At 51.8% G+C, this 20,802-nt stretch overlaps 1 long non-coding RNA gene across 1 annotated transcript; it reads right to left on the bottom strand.

The window, feature by feature from the left end:
- Nucleotides 1-2,333: 2,333 nt before the first annotated feature.
- On the bottom strand, nucleotides 2,334-19,537 carry LOC115895211. Its single transcript, XR_004055389.1, has 3 exons — nucleotides 19,411-19,537; nucleotides 18,786-19,055; nucleotides 2,334-2,429 (listed from the first exon to the last, which is right to left on the bottom strand). It is a non-coding gene; the product is annotated as an uncharacterized LOC115895211 (long non-coding RNA).
- Nucleotides 19,538-20,802: the final 1,265 nt, after the last annotated feature.

The raw sequence follows: 20,802 nt of genomic DNA, 5'->3' as shown, positions 1-20,802 counted from the left end.
ACCCCAAGTCCATAGTCCTGGAAGCACTATGGGAGACGTGAGGCCTCTATCCTGCTCAGTTGCACACAGCGCAGGACGTGGAGTGACATCTGCAGCACACCACTCTCTCCAAAGCCATAAGGACATACTCAGTTTAGCCAGGCGCAGTAGATCACACCTGTAATCCCAGCACTTTCGGAGGCCGGGGGGATCACTTGAGCCCAGGAGTTCAAGACCAAACTGGGTAACACAGTGAGACCCGTCTCTACAAAAATTAGCCAGGTGTGCTGCGTGCGCCTGTAGTCCCAGCGACTTGGGAGGCTGAGGTAGGGAGACTGCTTGAATCCAGGACATCAAGGTTGCAGTGAGCTGAGATTGCACCACTGCACCCCAGCCTAGGTGACAGAATGAGACATAATCTCAAAAAATAAAAGTTAAAAAAAGGGTGGGTGTGGTGGCTCACACCTGTAATCCCAGCACTCTGGGAGGCTGAGACAGGCCGACCACCTGAGGTCAGGAGTTTGAGACCAGCCGGGCCAATATGGTGAAACCCCATCTCTACTAAAAATACAGAAAAAAAATTAGCCAGACGTGGTGGCACATGCCTGTAGTCCCAGCTACTGGGGAGGCTGAGGCAGGAGAATCGCTTGAACCAGAGAAGTAGAGGTTGCAGTGAGCCAAGATCATGCCCTCCAGCCTAGACCTCAGAGCAAAACTCTGTCTTCAAAAAACAAAAAAAAAAGGCCGGGTGCGGTGGCTCACGCCTGTAATCCCGTAATCCCACCACTTTGGGAGGCAGAGGCGGGTGGATCACCTGAGGTCAGGAGTTCGAGACCAGCGTGACCACATGGAGAAACCCCATCTCTACTAAAAATACAAAAAAACTAGCTGGGCGTGTTGATGGATGCCTGTAATCCCAGCTAGTCAGGAGGCTGAGACAGGAGAATCGCTTGAACCTTCAAGGCAGAGGTTGCAGTGAGCTGAGATCGCGCCATTGCTCTCCAGCCTGGGCAACAAGAGTGAAACTTCATGTCAAAAAAAAAGAAAAAAAAAAAAAGGCAAGCCAGGTTGGGTGGATCACTTGACCCCAGGAGTTTGAGACCAGCCTGGGCAAACACAGCAAAACCCCGTCTCCACTAAAAATACAAAAATTAGCCAGACACGGCGGCACGTGCCTGTGGTCCCAGCTAATCGGGAGGCTGAGGTTTAAGGATTACCTGAGCCCGGGGAAGTCAAGGCTGCAGTGAGCCAAGATCACTTCACTGCACTCCAGCCTGGATGACAGAGGGAGACCCTGCCTCAAAAATAAAAAAGAGTAATAAATAAAAAAAAAATTCACTATTTTGCTCATCAAAGTCTCTCAAAGGTGGTGACTTAACTACACCATTCACCCAATTACACAGCCAATAAGAGGACATGGTCCCCGCCCACAGAAAGCTAATGTCCAGACTGACCTCACTACGGAACCATCCAGATAAAGTGGTGGGGGTGGCTATGCAGAGATGGGCGGGTGCTGGGAGAGTCTAGGGCAGCCCCTTGTCTGGCCAGGGGCTTGGGCCGACCAGCTGGGGAGCTGCATCACTGGCCCAGGAAAAGCGATGACAGCTTACATGGCACTGCAAGAGCAGGGAGGGTCACACTCACATCCAAAAACTGAAACGTCCTAACAGCTAAACAGGTACCACACAGTTTTCATTCCAAAATGTTATATATATAAAATGTTTAAAAAATAGAGATGGGGTTTTGCTATGTTGTCCCGGCTGGTTTCAAACTCCTGAGCTCAAGTGATCTGCCTGCCTCAGCCTCCAAAAGTGATGCAATTACAGGCTTGAGCCACCATGCCTGGCCACTTTTTTTTGAGACGGGGTCTCACTGTGTCTCCCAGGCTGGAGTTCAGTGGCACAATCACAGCTCACTGCAGTCTCAACCTCCTGGGCTCAAGTGATCCTCCCACCTCAGCCTCCCGAGTAGCGGGACCACAGGTGTGCACCACTGTGCCCAGCTAATTTTTGTAGAGTTGGGGTCTTACATGTTGCCCAGGCTGGTCTCAAACTCCAGGGCTCAAGTGATCCACCCTCCTTGGCCTCCCAAAGTGCTGGGGATTACAGACCTGACCCACCACATCAGGCTGCCCCACACATTTTTAAAGTTCGCCTCCCCCTAATGTCCAGATTCCAAAGACAGCAGCCTTCAATGAGTCAGAAAGAAGCATCAGTCATTTTGAAATCAACATCCAAATGAGTGTAGAAGGCCTCTGGATTTTTGAAACGGCAATAACAGATGATGTATACCGACAAAGACACCCCACCCCACTGCTTTCCCACTGCATGCCTTACATGCCACAGCACCACTTCCATGCCAGCAGCTTCAATGACGTAAAGCGAATGCAGTCCCATCAAGACCACAGCCTTGGCTGAGCAGCTGCTCCATGCTGGGCACTGTCCTGGACACTGGAAGTACAGCAAAGAATGAAACCAAGACTATGCCCTCGAGAAGACTGCATTCCAGCAGGACAGACAGACTTCAAAATACAGAGCAGGGAAATGCAGTGTGTCACATGGTGATGATTACTTTGAGAAAAATAAAGCAGGCAAAGAGAACAGGACTATTTGGATGGAGGCGGTGCAAATTCCAATAATCAGACAGCCTTCGCTGGGAAGGTGGTAATCTTGATATCTGAGCAAAGATTCGAGAAGGTGGGGAGAGCACCGGAGCCTTCCAGCAGAGCAAAGGAGGCAGGCGCAACTCTGGAATCACAGCTGTTCAGCATGGCCACGACACGGCCACTTGCAGACAGAGCCCCAGGCTGCTGGGTAGGGACCCCAGCACCTCAGAGTACCCTTTCTGGGGTCACTTCTGGCACCCTCTGCAAACCTCAAGGGCGAAGTGTGAGGCCTGGGGCCATCCATTGGGGTCCAGGCACCTCCCGAAGGAGCCTCGAAGCCAGCCAATCGCCGGCTCCAGACCCATGCTGTCAGGTATCTCTGTGGCCACCAGACCACTGCACTCTCACAGGTGTGATGACATGGGACCTGTCTACTGGTAGTCTTCTGCCTTCGTGGAATTCTGTAACTTCCTTCCTGCCTCGGCCACAGCACATCAGCCAAGCACCTGTCAGGGTCCCTCCCTGGCAGGATGATGTTTAGAAGCTCAACACAGTGCCTCTGCCTTCTCTTCAGGGCCATCAGAACTTGCTACCATGGGTGTGTTGTAATAAATAACTTTATTTCTGCAGCAAAAAAAAAGATGGTTGAATATTACCTTTTTAAAGCACTTTTTAGCATCAATTGTGAATAAAAAGCCTGAGAAAAAGCCCTCTGAGTGTGAAGTGTCTAAATGTTTATTTGTACTACTATTGTTGTAAAGGGCACGTTTTGCAGCATTTTCAGGTAGTGATTACACTGCAGCCACGACCTGGAGGAAACGCACTGCCAGGGCCCACGTGCAGGGTAGGGTCCTGCCAGGCTCCCGAAATGCCCCCTTTCCCAGCACTCAGTCCCACGGAGGCAGCAGAGCCTCAGGGAGGCCAGCAACTCTGGGGCCTGGGGGTGAGTCCTTCAGTCCCTGCACAGTCCAATCAAACTGCCACCCATTTGGTGACCTAAAATTGTAGTAAGTAAACAATTTTTGGTTATTCAGTAGCTTCTGAAATTTAAATCTCTGAAACAATTTAAAGCAATAAGACCCTAGGTGTACCTGTCTACTATCCTTGTCCTCCCTAATAAAACGAGCTAGGCGTGGTGGCTCATATCTGTAGTCCCCCATTTTGGGAGGCCAAGGCAGGAGTACTGCTTGAGCCCAGGTGTTGGGAGACCAGCCTGGGTAACATGGCGAGACCCCACCTCTTAAAAAAAAAAAAAAAAATCTGCGGCTGGGCGCAGTGGCTCAAGCCTGTAATCCCAGCACTTTGGGAGGCTGAGACGGGTGGATCACGAGGTCAGGAGATCAAGACCATCCTGGCTAACACGGTGAAACCCCGTCTCTACCAAAAACAAAAAACTAGCCGGGCAAGTGGCGGGCGCCTGTAGTCCCAGCTACTCGGGAGGCTGAGGCAGGAGAATGGTGTAAACCCGGAGGCGGAGCTTGCAGTGAGCTAGATCTGGCCACTGCACTCCAGCCTGGGCGACAGAATGAGACTCCGTCTCAAAAAATCAAAAAATCTGCTGGCTGTGGTGGCGCACACCTGTAATCCCAGCTACTAGGGAGGCTGAAGTGGGAGAATTACTTGAGCCCAGGAGGCTGAGGCTGCAATGAGCCGTGGTCAAACCAATGCGCTCCAGCAAGGGTGACAGAATAAAACCTTGTCTCTTGGCCGGGCGCGGTGGCTCAAGCCTGTAATCCCAGCACTTGGGAGGCCGAGGCGGGCGGATCATGAGGTCAGGAGATCGAGACCATCCTGGCTAACACGGTGAAATCCCGTCTCTACTAAAAATACAAAAAACTAGCCGGGTGAGGTGGCGGGCACCTGCAGTCCCAGCTACTCAGGAGGCTGAGGCAGGAGAATGGCATAAACCCGGGAGGCGGAGCTTGCAGTGAGCCGAGATCGCGCCACTGCACTCTAGCCTGGGTGACAGAGCGAGACGCTGTCCTCAAAAAAAAAAAAAAAAAAAAAAAAGGAGCTCCTCACAAGAGAAGTCCACCAAAAACACCAGTGCCCACCTCACAGGTGTGGTGTCACCATGCAAGCCCCCCACTCCCAGGTTATGATCTGATCACTGGGTTTTCCTACAGACACACAGGTGCACGCACCCACACCCAAGGGAAGGCGGGGAGCTGTGGCCTGCCTCGCCAGCAGCCTCACTCCCTGGGCTCCTCACGGCCAAGGCCTGCCCAGGTCAGTGCGGCTTCTTTCCCACCAGGAGCCTCCCGCCAACCATGTCTTTCCACACCCCGTTCTCAGTCCTGGCAACCAATCAATCTCCCCACTCAGGACAGGACACCCTCTGTCCTCTTCTACCTTCTACTCCACTGACGAGACAAGCTTCTGTTACTTCATCAGTGCTGAGAAATGTGAGAGGCGTGTCACGGCACAGGTCTACTGAGAACAGGGAAAGGCCAATGCTCTAAACAGAACGTGGCTGGGAGAATAAGCACCATCAACAGGTTAGGTCCTTAAAGCTACCAGGTGCCATCCCCCAAGTCTCTGGAAGAGGGGCTCTCACATCCCTCCACGCCACTCAATGATGAGTCACTGCCGCCTACTTATTTCCACAGGCAGATGGGACCACCAGGTGCTCGTCCTGTTGCTCTTTTCCAGAGCCGGCACTCAGGTTTCAGCGAGACCCCACCCCTGCCCCAGCCACACCTCTGATAGAAAAACAAACCCTGAGTTGTAAACAAATTGAAACTTGTAAAAATGTAGCCGATGGGTAAACTGGGCATTTTCTGAGGATTTTACTTTGTTTCATAAAATGTGTATTTTATGAAAGAACTTAAGAGTTTCAATTCCTTTTTTTGAGGCGGAGTCTTGCTCTGTGGCCCAGGCTGGAGTGCAGTGGCGCGATCTGGGCTCACTGCAAGCTCCGCCTCCCGGGTTCACGCCATTCTCCTGCCTCAGCCTCCTGAGTAGCTGGGACTACAGGCGCCCGCCACCGCGCCCGGCTAAGTTTTTTGTATTTTTAGTAGAGACGGGGTTTCACCATGGTCTCGATCTCCTGACCTTGTGATCCGCCCGCCTCGGCCTCCCAAAGTGCTGGGATTACAGGCGTGAGCCACCGCGCCCGGCCTAAGAGTTTCAATTTCTTTAACTTTTCTAGGTATGAAGTTCAGCAGTTTCCATCTCTTAGAAGTAGAAACCAGGCAGGACGCAGTCGCTCAAGCCTGTAATCCCACCACTTCGGAGGCCAAAGTGGGAGGATGGCTTGAGTCAGGAGTTCAAGACCAGTCTGGGCAACATAGTGAAACCCCATCTCTACAAAGACAATTTAAAAATTAGCCAGGCATAGTGGCATGTGCCTGTAGTCCTAGCTACTAGGGAGGTTGAGGCAGGAGAATCACTTGAGGCCAGGAGTTCAAGACTAGCCTGGGCAACACAGTGAGACCCCAGTGAGACCCCATCTCTTTTTAAGAACCCTATCTTTTTTTAAAGAAAAAAAAAAAAGTAGATATTCTCTTGGCCGGGCACAGTGGCTCACACCTGTAATCCCAGCACTTTGGGAGGCCAAGGCAGGCGCATCACCTGAGATCAGGAGTTTGAGATCTGCCTGGCCAGTACGGTGAAACCTGGTCTCTACTAAAAATACAAACATTAGCTGGGCGTGGTGGCACACACCTATAATTCCAGCTACTCGGGAGGCTGAGGCAGGAGAATCGCTTGAACCTAGGAGGCAGAAGTTGCAGTGGGCAGAGATCGTGCCACTGCACTCCAGCCTGGGTGACAAAAGCGAAACTCCATCTCAAAAAAAAAAAAATGGAAATCAGGGTGCCTCCTATGGTCAAGATGCTGTCCCGCAGATGAACAGTGAAGCCAGCAAGAGAAAGGATCCTGAACAAAAAGCTAAGCTACCTTTGAATGGCTGTGTGTGCTCTGGAGCCTGGGAATGCAGTGGACAGGCACAGCCAGCGCCCGCACACTCTCACACACGGCAACTAGGAACTGCTCTCTCCAGGCCCCCGGACCAAAGTTGTGGGAGGCTGCTACAATTCAACCAGCTCATCTCCAAAGGGATACTGCCCTCAGGTCAGCTGTGCTCACTGGCAAAGAACATTCTGGTAAAAACCTCCTCTCACCCCAGGAAACTCCACAAAGCTAGGTCCGGTACAGAAAACTAGGTGGAGGTAGGGGGTGTTAGGGAGGGAACGCCACTACCTTCCTCCACCCCCCGGGCTGCCACTACCAAGGACAACTGTGGTGAAGCAGCAAAACCAATGCCCCCGTTGGGTTCCAGGCTTACAGCTTACCTGTGGATAAGCCACCCCTCTCCGACCCATCAAGACTCTTTTACAAAATGAGGCTAATGACATGGGCCCACTCGCAAGGGCTGCGGGCCCCACACCAGACAGGAGTGTGAAGCACTCTGTGGAGTCCGGCGGGCAGCTCACAGGGCAGGCCCTGTGGCGGACGGGATTCTTGGTGTGCTCGTACCAGCAACCCATGTCCGAAAGCTCTGCCCACACTGGTCCGTGACCACAGGCAGATGGGAAGCTGGCCCACAGCAGGCACGTGGTCACCAACGCTCTCCCGCGGTGCAACTCACCAAAACGCAGCTCACCCCAATCAGCATGGAAGCTCCGGCAACAGGTGAGGGCAGGAGGAAAGCTGTTTCTATTTCTCCACGAAGGGAGGGAGGAGCGGTGGGCGGGTGAGCTCCAAGGGCAGCTGCCCAATCTCTCCTCCCACAGCCATCTCCACTGGCCTCCCTAGGAGCCTCTCACCTACCCAGGGCAGACAGAGGGCAACGAGGCGGGAACTGCCAACTGTCTGAAGTCTAGTCCTCAGGCTCAACCGGGCTGCCAGCCTCAGGAAGCGCCAGGTCTCAATTTCACTAACCCACATCTTCAACATTGTCTTTGTATATTTGTCACACAAACATATGATGAAAACACCAAAGTACAAGATTTCTCTGCAAGGAGGCTTCGTTCACTTTCCACGCTTCGGAGCTTCCTACAGGTGTACTTTAAACACCACTGATCAACACGAAAACCAGGATGCAGGCCGGGCGCGGTGGCTCACGCCTGTAATCACAACACTTTGGGAGGCCAAGGCAGGCGGATCACAAGGTTGGGAGATCGAGACCATCCTGGCTAACACAGTGAAATCCCGTCTCTACTAAAAATACAAAAAATTAGCCGGGCGTGGTGGCAGGTGCCTGTAGTCCCAGCTACTTGGGAGGCTGAGACAGGAGAATGGTGTAAACCTGGGAGGCGGAACTTGCAGTGAGCCGAGATGGCGCCACTACACTCCAGCCTGGGAGACAGAGAGACACTCCGTCTCAAAAAAATAAAAATAAAAATAACTTTGTTAGGAGGCTATTTTGATAGCTTCAAGTAAACTTACAGGATCTGAAACATCCTGTGTCATTCAAAACCTGACTCTGACACGATGCTCAACATTAATTTGAAAAATAGAGGGCTACTGAAGGGAAATAATGTACTTGAAACGAAAAAAGCCCTAATAGAACAAGTTTAGTATGAATTTCTTATCACCACCAACTTCTTTGGCATGTTTTGTCCAAAAGGTCTCAGAGTTTGGCTGCAAACCCAGCCTCCCAGCAGAAGCCAGCTGTATTAGGCGAGTGCAGGCCGCCTGGAGGTCCTCCAGGCCCACACGAAGAGCACCTCCCGCTCGGAAACCTCCTCCACAGGAGGCCGATTCCCTGCTCAGGCAACCCACACCTCCCTGAGTGGCCACCCCAGCCAGGAGAGCTCCTCCCCTGCTAGTCCACGTTGGGGTCCAGACTCTGCCCAGCTCTCTAAAGCAGCCCCACAAAGGCCGGCCACCCCCTCCTGCTCAGACACTAACTACTCTCCTGCCTTGGGCACCATCTGCAATGGCCGTGATGCTGACTGTTTCCCTTCTGCCCCTGGGGCTGAGAGAGGGACAGGAGCATCAGCTGGATCATCCCCTTCCAAGCTGCAGAAGCAATCTTTTTCACGAAAGAATTTCCTCAAACTGGGAGCATGGGGCCCATTCTGTTCATAACCACTTCTCCTAAACCAACCGGGGCCCGCCCTCACCTTTTTTGCCCCAGACACAAAGCTCAGCACCAGCAGCATCTGCACAGGAGAGCCTGCTAAGAATTTTTTTTTTTTTTTTTTTTTTTCAGATGGTCTTACTCTGTTGGCCAGGCTGGAGTGCAGTGGTGCCATCTCCACTCACCGCAACTTCAGTCTCCCAGGTTCAAGCAATTCTCGTGCCTCAGCCTCCCGAGTAACTGGGATTACAGGCACGTGCCATTACCGCACGGTTAATTTTTGTATTTTTTATACAGACAGGGTTTCAGCATGTTGGAGAGGCTGGTTTCGAACTCCTGATTTCTGGTGCTCCACCTGCCTCAGCCTCCCAAAGTGCTCGGATTACAGGCGTGAGCCACCACACCCAGTGCTAAGATTTTTTTTTTAAGCATAATTTTGTGCTTAAGACTTTTTATGGAATGAGAACACAATGCATTCACCAATAAAATCTATATTTAGATGCGCATTTTTAAACTATGTATCTGATAATAACCAGCTATGTACATACAATCAGAAGACTTATAATTCTGACCAATGAAAAAAAATCCATGAAAGAAAAATGCCAGCCTGCAGGAAGAACACGTGAGTTACCAACGGAAAAGCAGCCGGAAGCACTCGAGCATCTGAGCGTCTGAGCCCACGCTCTGAAGGAGCCATGCACTCCCTCAGCCTCAGGACCAGAGTCCAGCCCAACTGGGAGAGACAAACGCAGACGAACCCAGCACTCACCCTCAGGAAGGACCCCCAGTGATGTCGACACTGGGGGAAATGAGCAGCCATCAGGCTTCTTAGCTCGTAAGTCAGGAGCCTGCTCACTAACCTGCCTCCCCAGGGTCTGGCTGCTGCAGCTCTCCAGATCAAACTTTCCGAACAACAGGGCTCAGCAAAGCCAGCACACCATTCTTCCAAAGATTGGTCTATTCCTATCCCTTCCCACAGGGAAAGTCCAAGCAGTGCTGGGTGCCAGTCAGCGGAGCCCTGGGCCTGGGCCTAGGTGCACAGCGGGAACCCCAAGACAGGTAGGCTGCTCGGATACTGACTGCTGGGCTCCCCAAGGACCACCAGCCACACAACCATCCTGGGGATGTAGTTTCAGCTCTACAGGTGGCTGCACCTACCCACAGAGCACACGTCCCTTTTACCACCACAGGATACCTTAGAAACAAGAGCAAAGTCAAGGCCTAGAAAAAGCCCCCTGGCACCTTGCCCAATCAGGAAAGAGACCACAAGAGCAGAGTCTCACTGTCAGGAGGGGAAAACAGCTTAAGGTCAGAAGGGCCACTAAGGAAGTCCGGGCATGGTGGTTCACGCCTGTAATCCCAGCACTTTGGGAGGCCGAAGTGGATGGCTTGAGGTCAGGAGTTCAAGACCAACCTGGCCAACATGGTGAAACGTCGTTTCTACCAAAAATACAAAAATGAGCCGGACATGGTGGTAGGAGCCTGTAATCCCAGCTACTCGTGAGGCTGAGGCTGGAGAATCGCCTGAACCCAGGAGATGGAGATTGCAGTGAGCCGAGATCGCGCCACTGCACTCCAGCCTGGGAGACACAGCGAGACTCTGTCTCAAAGCATGTTGGGAGGCTGAGGTGGGTGGATCACGATGTCAGGAGCTCAAGACCAGTTTAACCAAGATGGTGAAACTCCGTCTCTACTAAAAATACAAAAATTAGCTGGGCGCATTGGCAGGCGCTTGTAATCACAGCTACTCGGGAGGCTGAGGCAGGAGAAGCGCTTCAACCCAGGTGGCAGAGGTTGCAGTGAGCCGTGATTGCGCCACTGCACTCCAGCCTAGGTAACAGAGTGAGTGAGACTGCATCTCAAAAAAACAAACAAAAAATTACCTTTAGTTCATCATCTCCTAAGCAGGATTCTTGCCATAAATAGCCTGAATCTAATCTAATGAGGAAACAATGAGACAAATCCAGATTGTGAATCCTGTATTTACATAAAATATGAGACAACTAGCCTCGTATTTTAAGAAATGCCAGCCAGGTGCTGTAGCTCATGCCTGTATTCCCAGCACTTTGGGAGAAGCAGGTGGGAGGATCACTTTAGCCCAGTTCAAGACTAGCCTGGACAACACAGCAAGACCCCATCTGTACAAAAAATTTTAAACATTATAATTAGCCAGCGCTGGGCGTGGTGGCTTAAGCCTGTAATCCCAGCACTTTGGGAGGCTGAGGCAGGGGGATCATGAGGTCAGGAGTTTGTGACCATCCTGGCCAAGATGGTGAAACCCTGTCCCTAATGAAAATATGAAAATTAGCCACACGTGGTGGCAGGCACCTGTAATCCCAGCTACTCCGGAGGCTGAAGCATGAGAATTGCTTGAACCCGGGAGGCGGAGGTTGCAGGGAGCTGACATCGCACCACTGCACCCTAGCCTGGGCAACAGAGCAAGACTCCGTCTCAAAAAAAAAAAAAAAAATTAGCCAGGTGTGGCGGCACAGGCCTATACTCCCAGCTATTCAGGAGGCTAAGGTTGGAGGATGGCTTCAGCCCAAGGGAGTTCAAGGCAGCAGTGAGCTATGATCATGCCACTGCATTCTAGTTTGGGCAACAGAGCAAAACTCAGTCTCTTAGAAAAAAAAAACAAAAAGAAGAAAAAAGAGCTTTGACGAGGACTGGGGACCACTGAGGAAGGCTGAATGTCACCTTTGCATTAAAAAATGCCATGTTACGATAAAACCCCATCTCTACTAAAAATACAAAAATTAGCTAGAAGTGGTGGTACGCACCTGTAAGGCTCAGCTACTTGGGAGGCTGAGGCAGGAGAATCACTTGAACCCAGGAGGCAGAGGTTGCAGTGAGCCAAGATCACACTACTGCACTCCATTCTGGGCAACAGCATGAGATTCCATCCCCCCCCAAAAAAAGAAAAAAAAAAACACAACAACATGCAATGTTAATGCTATCTTGGATGTGATGATGAAGAGGCTGTACAGGAGAAAGCTTCTGAGCTCAGAAGGTACCTGCAGAAGGATTCTGGGGTGAAACGCTACCGTGTGTGACTTACTTTCAAATAACAAAAATAATAGAAAAAAATTTGGGGAGGTGAGGGGGTAACATATACAAGCAAATATGGAAAAGGTTAACAACTGGTAGAATAAAGGCGAAAGGGCTAGGGATAGTCATTGTACTATGCTTTCAACTCTTCCTTAGTTTTGAAATTTTTCAGAATAAAACTTAGTGGAGAAAGGTTCATCCTCAGTCCAGTAAGCTCCAGGAGACACAGCCAGGCCCACCTTATTCACCACTGTTTCCCCACTGCTAGCTCAATGCCTGGTCCTCATCCCACTGGCCCAGGGAACCACTGCCAGTGTTTCTGCAGGAACCTCCCTCCAGGCTTTTCCCCGGGCCTGAGGAAAGTTACACTGGGCATGCTGCTTTGCAACCAGGTCTTTTCAGGTAGAAACACTGTAACCACCTGTCAGGAAAGTACAGTCGGCCCTCCCCATCCATAGGTTGACTCCACATGCATGGTTTCAACCAACAGTGGATAGAAAATATTAGGAAAACAATAAATTGCATCTGTACTGAATATGCACAGACTTTTTTTCTTATCATTATTCCCTAAAGAAAACGGTAAAGCAGGCCGGGCGCGGTGGCTCACGCCTGTAATCTGAGCACTTTGGGAGGCCGAGGTGGGCGAATCACCTGAGGTCAGGAGTTTGAGACCAGCCTGGTCAACATGACGAAACCTGGTCTCTATTAAAATACAAAAAACAAACAAACAAATAAAAAATTAGCCAGGTGTGGTGGCATGTGCCTCTAATCCCAGTTACTCAGGAGGCTGAGGTAGGAGAACTGCTTCAACCTGGGAGACGGAGGTTGCAGTGAGCCGAGATTGTGCCACTGCACTCCAGCCTGGGTGATAGAGCAAGACTCCATTTCAAAAAAAAAAAAAAAAGAAAAAAAAAATATATATATATATACCCACACACACACACAGTAAAGCAACTATTTGCATAGCATTTACATTCCATTAGGCATTATATGTCATCTAGTGATAACAGAGCACACAGGAGGGTGTGCACAGGTTATATGCAAACACTACACCACTTCAGAGCAGGGGCTTCAGCATCCTCCGATTCTGGTATCTGAGAGAGGTCCTGGGACCAATTTCCCACAGATCCTGAGGGATGACACAGACTTACCACAATGTTTCAAACTATCTCTGCCTGAGGGAAATTCAAGAGATTTCCAATTCTCCCCTATTTCAAAGCTGTGACAAATATTCTAGTAGCAAAATAGTTGCGTACACCTTAATTATTTTCTGAGCTTCAATTCCCAGAAGCTCAACTGTTGAATCAGCCTGTGTTTAAACACACACTGGCAACTGACTGCCGCCCCACCTCAGCAACAATAGGCGCTTACGTTCCCACCTGTACTGAGTTCTAGCTATTCGAGTTCTACAAATGCTAGGTATTGCCATTTTCACTGCAATGCACTCCAGCCTGGGTGACAGAGCAAGACTCTGTCCCCCCCCAAAAACACAAAACAAACAACCAACCCAGCAGATCGGTCAGAAAAGACTGTACAGTCACAAGAGTTTCCATGTAGGGAAATTTCTCCAGGCAAGGAGGAAAAGCCTGAAGACGACAAGAACTGCTGAGAACAGGGCAGCAGGGAACATCCTGGACCCTCCCGGGTCGCACAGACTGGAAAGAGAGGCCACAACAGGGCACCCGAGCCTGTGCCCCTCATGGAGGAGGAAAAAAGTGACAGGTCAGGAGAGGAGGGGGAGGTGCAGGAGTGCTGGCACCTGGGGACCAGCCAGCAAGTCCTTGGAGCCCTCCCTCACCAGAAAAGGGGAGGCAGGAAGGACAGCGGCAATGGCCAGAATGAGGAGAACACAGCGTCCTGCAGCTCCACAGAGCGAGCGCCTCCTTCACGGAGCAGCCCTGGTCGCCCTGCAACTGAGGCCGCAGCACTGACGGCCCCACCAATGCAGCAAGGGGTGACAGACACCACACCTAAGACTCAGGAGCAAGGTCCTGTCCCTGCTCCCAGCCCTGGGGCTCTTGGCATCACCGAGAGAGAGCTGAAAAGTGAGTGCGGGCCCCTTTCCCACATGTTTCACTGCAAAGGTTAACGCACACCAGGAGCATTTCAGTGAGGCTTCGAGGCTTCCCTGCAAATCTCATCAGCCTTTTCTGACAGCATTCAATGCACAGCGGTCACTTTGAGCTACAACCCCTTCCTACTGCAATCAAATTAATTCCAAAAGGGAAAAAACAAGTTAAAGAATGGGACTTTAACGATGAATTTATTGTAAAAAATAAGGCCGTAGCCAGAAGAATCCTGACTGGCATCCCGCTGAGACAACACAGCCTCTCCTCAGCTCACCAGCTCCACAAACACGCGGGAGACAGGGACCTCCAGAACTAACATCCTGGGTCTCCAGACATACCTTCAAACCTCATCTTTAAATATTTCGAATCCCTGTGTGCTACAAGCTGATCTGAAAACAGACTGGGCCGGTCCGCAGCACGGTGGCTGATAGAGGGGGCATCTGATCTTGTCTGTGGAATGAAGGAAGCCACTGAACTGTCCAGGAACTACATGCCCACCTTCATCAGATGGAAACCACACACTGTTTATTCTGCAGGGAGCCATGTGCTCAACGGTGAGCTGCTAATAATGTCAGGCTCGTCCATCTTCTTCATACACAGGCTCTACAGTACTGTCAGTTCTCGATTCTGTGGGCCCAGGCTGGGTGCGGTGGCTCACGCCTGTAATCCTAGCACTTCGGGAGGCCAAGGCGGGAGGATCCCTTGAGCCCAGAAGTTTTTTGTTTTTTGTTTTGAGACGGAGTCTCGCTCTGTCGCCCAGGCTGGAGTGCAGTGGCCAGATCTCAGCTCACTGCAAGCTCCGCCTCCCGGGTTCACGCCATTCTCCCGCCTCAGCCTCCCGAGTAGCTCGGACTACAGGCGTCCGCCACCTCGCCTGGCTAGTTTTTTGTATTTTTTAGTAGAGACAGAGTTTCACCGTATTAGCCAGGATGGTCTCGATCTCCTGACCTCGTGATCCGCCCATCTCGGCCTCCCCAAGTGCTGGGATTACAGGCTTGAGCCACCGCGCCCGGCCTAGCCCAGAAGTTTGAGTAGCCTGGGCAACAGAGCAAGACCCATCTCAATAAATAAATTAAATAAATAATATACGGGGTGCACACCTGTAATTCCAGCTACTTGGGAGGCTGAAGCACGAGAATCACTTGAACTCACGACGCAGAGTTCGCAGTGAGCCGAAATCATGCCATTGTACTCCAGCCTGCGTGACAGAACAACACTCTGTCTCAAAAAAATAAATAAATAAACAAACTGAAACCAGAATTAGGTGCTCTTATAAAGGATGTGTAGCCCAGAAACTCAATCTTAACACATTCTAAATGACCTGGAATTTGTTGGAGCAAAAATTCCAGTTGAAATATCAGGAAAATTTTCTAGACTAAGAGAATGGAAACAGACTTTGTGCAACCAATATCAGGTACAGAAAAGAGACCCCCCAACAAGCATCATGAACCCAAACATTTCTCCTCGCTGAGAGAGAAGAGAACACACAGAACCCATGCCTCGTTACTCTTTGAGAAAATGTGCCCTGCGTGTGATCTAACAGCTAGAGACGGAACATACAACCTGTTCTCAATTTTCAAATAATTTTTTAAAGAACATGATGTCACACTGAGCAAGTGAATAATGCAATTCTGTTATAGAAGAAGGCACGGCTCAAAAGACTGAGCAATACATGTCCAAAACTTGCAGTTTCCACACCAGCACTTCCTCCCAGCACACTGCCCTTTGAACCTGCTTTCTAAACAACTGTGCTGGGCAGCCCGGTGGCCACCTGTCACCGCACGGCAGGCGTGGAGCAGCACACAGCACCCTAGTCCTCGCACCTGCTCGGGGGACTGTTTCTGCACCCAGTGCTTCTCTGCAGCCACAACCTGCCCCCCACAGAACTGCTGCACCATGTGGCAGCCTGTCCAAGTCCATTTCCACAGAAGATGCCTCTTCAGAGGGGAAAAGTACCACGCCAGTGCCCACTCTCTTCCAAACACACCTCTCAGAAGGGACTGGCCATGCTCGCCCCCTCATTTCTGCAGCGCTTCCCAGTTCATCATCTGCTTGCTGGACTCCATCTCCCATCGGAGTCAATCACTTGCCCTGAAGCATCTAAACCCTGGGTCAGGCGGCTCGGGGGATGAGTGCATAGACTGAAAAGGGACCACTGCCAGGCACGGTGGCTCACGCCTGTAATCCCTGCACTTTGGGAGGCCGAGGTGGGCGGATCACGAGGTCAGGAGATCGAGACCATCCCGGCTAACACAGTGAAACCCCATCTCTACTAAAAATACAAAAAATTCACCAGGCGTGGTGGGTGCCTGTAGTCCCAGCTACTTGGGAGACTGAGGCAGGAGAATGGCATGAACCCAAGAGGCGGAGCTTGCAGTGAGCCGAGGACGTGCCACTGCACTCCAGCACACTAGGCTGGGCACGGTGGCTCACACTTGTAATCCCAGCACTTAGGGAGGCCAAGGTGGGCGGATCACGAGGTCAGGAGATCGAGACCATCCTGGCTAACACGGGGAAACCCCGTCTCTACTGAATACACAAAAAATTAGCCAGGTGAGGTGGCGGGCACCTGTAATCTCAGCTACTTGGGAGGCTGAGGCAGGAGAATGGCGTGAACCCGGGAGGCAGAACTTGCAGTGAGCGGAGATCGCACCACTGCACTCCAGCCTGGGCAACAGAGTGAGATGATTCCACCTCAAAAAAAAAAAAAAAAGAAAAGGTAACGCTCCCTGTTCCTCCCGAAAACTGTGCTGAACACAGTCTAGAGAGCCAAGACCTGCTGAGAAGACCTGCCCAAGGCCTCTTTTCAGGCCCCACATCTCTGCAGGCTGCTGCTGGATCTTTCTCATAAAACACATCTCAGAAGAGCCGAACAAACCACTTCCCTCTTACTACTGGGACCTCACCTTGCCAACTCTGGACTCAGCTTGGAATGGCTGTCGGGGCATCGCTGGGGACAGGAATACATCACACTATGCACCAGACCAGCCACATAAGGAGGAACTCCCCAAAAGGAGGGAGAAAATCGAAAGCCACTGCTCTCCATGCTCTCTGCTTCTCCCCTCACCTTCCCCTAAGGATGCAGCCACCTTTGCAAAAGACAGAACCACCCTAGGGAGGGCAGGAGCCCACTCTGCCTAGTCCCCCAATTCTACCTTCAGCAGAATCATTACATGTTTCTTTGTTGCCAAAGGGAGGATTCCAAGCCTCACACATTCAGAGTACCGGCCCTCAAACAAGGCCGAATCACAGCCTCTTTCCAAACAGCTGCTTTCTGACAGCAGGAGGCTGAAACAGGCCCCGGGGTCACAGAGCTCAGCCATCTGCCAAAGAAATATGTACAGTTCGTCCACATGAAGACACCCCTCCTGCCTCCAGCACGGCATGGTCACGACGTTCAGGCCCAACCCCCAGGAAGACATCCTGGACAGTGGCACTGAAGACTTCCTTACACAGAGTGCTGGGCTGAGCTGCCCGGCAGACCCTCCCTCGAGGGCTCGGAACGTGAGGGGCAGGGTGACACTGGAGTTTCTACCACTTGCGAGGCAGGTACTTAACGTCTCTGCAGCTCAGCTTCTGCACCTGCAAAATGGGAACAACGCCTACCTTGCAATGAGGTGTGAAAGTACCTAGGGAAGCGCCTGTCTTAAGTAGTCAGCTCAAGAAATGGTACTCACTGCCTCTGGCCCACTTAGCATCAGACTGGGCCAGGCCACTGTCTGCCTTCACGCTCACACTGCTCCCTCTGTTGGCTGTCCACGCGTACACACATGGGAAAGTTCACTGGGAAGGGGCTTCTCACACAGGGCCTACAGGGCCACCCTAAAGTCCAGATGCAAACCCACCTGAATCCTAAAGGTCTATCCGTCCTCAGGTGAAAATACAATATTAGGGCTGCCTCCACCATTATGGACAGGAAACACGGCATGTTCTCACACATGTACAGATGTGGAAATCCAGCTGACAGAGATGCAAAAGCCTCGTTCCTGACACTTCCTCATGTGGAAATCTATCCTGTATGCTATCATTCTTGCTCACTGGATTCTAATGTTTTTGTGCAAAAAAGCTGCCTTACGTGAAGAAAACTGTAGATACTAAACGTCCATCATGTGGAACTGCCAAGGCCGTGAGAAAATTTGCTCTTTCCTCTTCCCGTGGATGACACCAAATATATACCTTGCATTGCAACAGCGTTACTGGGTGCGAGTTAATCTCAAACTTCGCCATGACTGTCACTGGGTGCAGGTTAACCTCACAGACTTCGACATGACCCTCAGCCCCAGCCTCCGCTGAGCCTCAGCAAGCCGCCTAATTCATGTTTTTGCGTGTTAGGGCACTTTGGGGTGCAGCCACATATGCGAAATAGCGACAGGCATCCCTTTCACCCTCCAACATTTTTCTCAACTGAACCTTCTTCCTTAACACTTTGGATTATCACGCATCTCTACAAAGTCCACGAGTGAGCTGCAGAAGGTTCAAGAGCCTCCTGACATCGTTACAAAATTCAGTGTCACTCTGCATTTTCTCAGAAGAAGGCCCATACCTTCCCCTGCCTCTACTAAAAATACAAAAATTAGCCGGGCATGGTGGCACACGCCTTTAATCCCAGCTACTCGGATGGTTAAGGAAGGAGAATCACTTGAACCCGGGAAGTGGAGGTTGCAGTAAGCAGAGATCGCGTCACTGCCCTCCAGCCTGTGCGACGGGAGCGAGACTCCAACAAATAAATAAATAGATAAATAAATAAATAAATAAAATTAATAAATAAAAGCCGCATCCTGGAAGATGCGGTAAATTTCCTGGGTTTTCCTTCATTTAAAATATTAAAATATTTGCCTTTTAAATCAGATTTTGCAAGCTATGTAGACGTTCTTCCGTCACCCACTGCACATCGCATACCATCGTCCCCAGACTGTAGAACTTACCGTATAGAAAACATAAAAACACGAGGGATATTTTTAGCAACAGAGAGAAAATAAACACCAGAGATACTTTTAGCAAAACATTTCACCCAACAAGTGGTTTGTTTCGGTCCTTCCCGTAAAATCCCTCCTACCTGTCAAGCTCACTTTCCCCTCGGTGCTCCTGCACATTCGGCCTCCCAGGGGCTTCCCACAACGCTGAGCACAGCCACGGGCAGGAAAAGCACCCAAATGCCCCTTGGCCAGGCCGTGAAAGGAGAGTTTACCCGACCACTGTCATCGAGAATCTGCAAACGGGGGCCCAGGCGCGTCAGGTGTTTCTTCGAGCAAGAACTTGCACCTGCTTCTCTCGCCAGCGGAGACGCCAGGGACTCCGTTCCAGGTGGAAGCCCAGGGCGGTTCCTCTACAGACAGAACCAAAAGGTAACTCCGGAGGCTCAACTCCAAGCTGCGCCGAGCCGAAAACAAACTTTCCAGGCACTTCCACCCGCTGAACCGGGTGACACCTCCCGGCCTCCCCCGCCCTCCGCGCGTCTGTCAGCGCCCCGGCCAGGACGGCGCCCGCCGCAACCCAGGCCCGAACTCCCCGCCGCAGTCGAGCAGCGCCTTCGGCCGGCGCCCGCCATCCCCCGCCCGGCCGCAGGTGAGGCGGTACCCGGCCCTGCGGACCCCGGGCCGCCCCGCCTCGCCGGACCCGGGCGGCCGCCGCACCCGGCAGGGTAACAAGCTGGCGCGCCCAGTCCGCCGCCGCGCGCTCACAGCTGACTGGTGGTCCTGGCCATGGGCCCCGCGTCGGCGCAGGCGCCTCCCACCCAGCGCTGCGCTTCTCGGCGCCTCCTCAGCCTCCTCCTCCTCCCAGAAGCGGAGCCCCAGCAGTGGCCGCGACGCCCCCGCCCCCCCGCGCGACGCCTAGTAGGACTTCCGTCGCACCGCAGACGCCGCCCGCGCCCATTGGCCGCACCCATCGTCGCTCCGCCTCGGCCTGAGTGGGCCCCGCCTCTGCCCCAGCTGCATTTCCGGGTTGGGGCCTGGCTGGCGGGAGAGGCCCGGCCCCTCCTGGGAAGGGGGACCTCGCACGAACCAATCCCAGGGCCCGAGGGGCGGGGCGGGGAGGCGGGCTGTCATTCCCGGCTCCCAGACCGGGAAACTGAGGCTCAGAGGGGACCGGGATCCGGCCAGGGTCACGCCCGAGGTCCCGGCGGTGCTGAGCTCGAACCCGGGGCTCGGACTCCGGAGCTGGCACTGCGTAAACGCGGAGGCGCAGCTCCGCTAGTTTCACGACTAACAAGCATTCACAGAAGGAAATCTGGCCTGTAAGTCACATTCATAAGGCAGAAAACAACCAATCCTACCACTGTCCATCGTCCCGGAGGCAGCCTCAGAGCTTCTGTCCTTGCCTATAAATGATTTTGTGGCGGTTTTGTTTTGTTTTTTTTTTGTAGTTAATGTGGATCATGATTTTTTGTTTGTGTTTTTGTTTTTTGGGGGGGGTTTGAGACGGAGTCTTGCTCTGTTGCCCAGGCTGAAGTTCAGTGACTCGATCTCTGTTCACTGCAACCTCCCCCTCCCGGGTTCAAGCGATTCTTTATTTTTATTTATTTATTTATTTATTTATTTATTTATTTATTTTATTTATTTTTTTGAGACGGAGTCTCACTCTGTTGCCCAGGCTGCAGTGCAGTGGCTTGATCTCAGCTCACTGCAAGCTCACCCTCCTGGGTTCACGCCATTCTCCTGCCTCAGCCTCCTGAGTAGCTGGGTCGATAGGCATGTGTCACCACACACTACTAAATGTTTGTGTTTTTTGTAGAGACAGGATTTCACCATGTTGGCCAGGGTGGTCTTGAACCATGTAATCCGCCTGCCTCAGCATCCCAAAGTACTAGGATTAGAGGCGTGAGCCACCGCACCCGACTGAAATGGGTTAATTCTTTTTTTTTTGAGACGAAGTCTCGCTCTGTCACCCAGGCTGGAGTCAATGGCAATTTCAGTGCAACCCCTGCCTCCTGGGTTCAAGCGATTCTCCTGCCTCAGCCTCCCAAGTAGCTGGGACTACAGGTGTGTGCCACCATTCCCAGCTAATTTTTGTATTTTTAGTAGAGACAGGGTTTCACCGTGTTAGCCAGGATGGTCTTGATCTCCTGACCTCGT

Source organism: Rhinopithecus roxellana, chromosome 20 (assembly GCF_007565055.1).
Source record: "Rhinopithecus roxellana isolate Shanxi Qingling chromosome 20, ASM756505v1, whole genome shotgun sequence".
Lineage (NCBI taxonomy): Eukaryota > Metazoa > Chordata > Mammalia > Primates > Cercopithecidae > Rhinopithecus > Rhinopithecus roxellana.
The sequence above is the reverse complement of the archived record's forward strand: the minus strand, read 5'-3'. Positions and strand labels throughout refer to the sequence as shown.